At 39.5% G+C, this 1,372-nt stretch overlaps 1 non-coding gene across 1 annotated transcript; it reads right to left on the bottom strand.

Annotated features, from left to right (window-relative positions):
• Positions 1-704: 704 nt before the first annotated feature.
• LOC141625909 (small nucleolar RNA R71) lies at positions 705-811 on the bottom strand. Its single transcript, XR_012535652.1, has one exon. It is a non-coding gene; the product is annotated as a small nucleolar RNA R71 (small nucleolar RNA).
• Positions 812-1,372: the final 561 nt, after the last annotated feature.

Here is a 1,372-nt window from a genome sequence, read left to right as displayed (position 1 = left end):
CCGGGGACGGTGTTAACTTGATTTAGATTTTCTTATATTGTTATTAGTTGTGTCTTTCTTTGCCTTGGGGAAGTAAAACTTCTCAAGGTTTGTTCTAATTATTTTCGAGTTGTTTGATATTTTGCATGTCTAGAAGATCACAAGGTAACTTGTTACCCTTTGATCACGAAATTGAAAGGACTTTGACAAACAATAGAAGACTTGCTAGGAGAACTTTGAGAGGTATTGGTGAGGTTGTAGATATTCAACCAAACACTATTGAGTTCATCAACCCTTTTGCAAGAGAAGGTGAGGAGAACCCAACACAAAATCCAACACAAAATCAACCCACAATGCCTAAATTTTCATCACATTCCGTACCAACCGAGGAGAACCTACCCAATGATACTCCCACACCACAACATTTAACCGGAAATTTCATTGCCAAATCCGCATTTATCCAATTAGTCGAAAGAAGCTAATTTGGGGGGATGCCTAGTGAAGACCCTCACACTCACATGGAGACTTTTTGTGACTATTGTGATGCGATTTCTCAAACCGGTGTAACTCAAGAACAAATTTGATGGGTCTTATTTCCTTTTTCTTTAACTGGCACCGCAAAACAATGGTTGAAAGGCCTTGATAAGGCTACTCTCGGAATTGATTCTTGGAAGAAGTTGGCTCTAGCTTTCTACAAAAAGTTCTATCCACCGGAAAAGACTAACATGCTAAGAGCTCAAATTACGGGCTTTAAGCAAAGAGATGAAGAATATTTGTATGAAGCTTGGGAGCGATTCAAGGAAATTTGTCGCTCATGTCCTCATCATGGACTTATCAAGTGGTTCTTGGTACAACAGTTTTGGAACGGTCTTTATGAAGACTCAAGGAACATTCTCAACATGGGATCAAATGGAATTTTCACCGAAGTTGACGACAATCAAACTTGGAACAAGATTGAGGAAATGGCGGTCCATAATTCACAATATAGTAGACCTCGCAAGGCTACTAGAGGAGGAAAGCACGAAGTGGACTCTATTACTCAATTGGGTGCTCAACTTAGTGCTCACATTGATACCATCAATTTGAAGTTTGAAAAAGCTATGGCTAGACTTGAAGAAACCTCAAAATCACCAAAGCATCATGTTAATGCCATGACGGCATCTTCATCAATCCCAAGTGGGATATGTGAGAATTGTGGAACTTTGGGACATGACCAAAGTGAATGTAGGGGAACAAATGAACAAGTGAATGCTTTTCAAGCATACAATAGTGGTACCCCTTATTCAAACTATTACAATGAAAACACCAAATTCCACCCAAATCTCTCATACAAACGCCAAAATGTTCAAAACCCTCAACCAACATACACCCCACCTCCCATGAGAAACCAAAA

This window comes from Silene latifolia, chromosome X, assembly GCF_048544455.1.
Source record: "Silene latifolia isolate original U9 population chromosome X, ASM4854445v1, whole genome shotgun sequence".
Lineage (NCBI taxonomy): Eukaryota > Viridiplantae > Streptophyta > Magnoliopsida > Caryophyllales > Caryophyllaceae > Silene > Silene latifolia.
The sequence above is the reverse complement of the archived record's forward strand: the minus strand, read 5'-3'. Positions and strand labels throughout refer to the sequence as shown.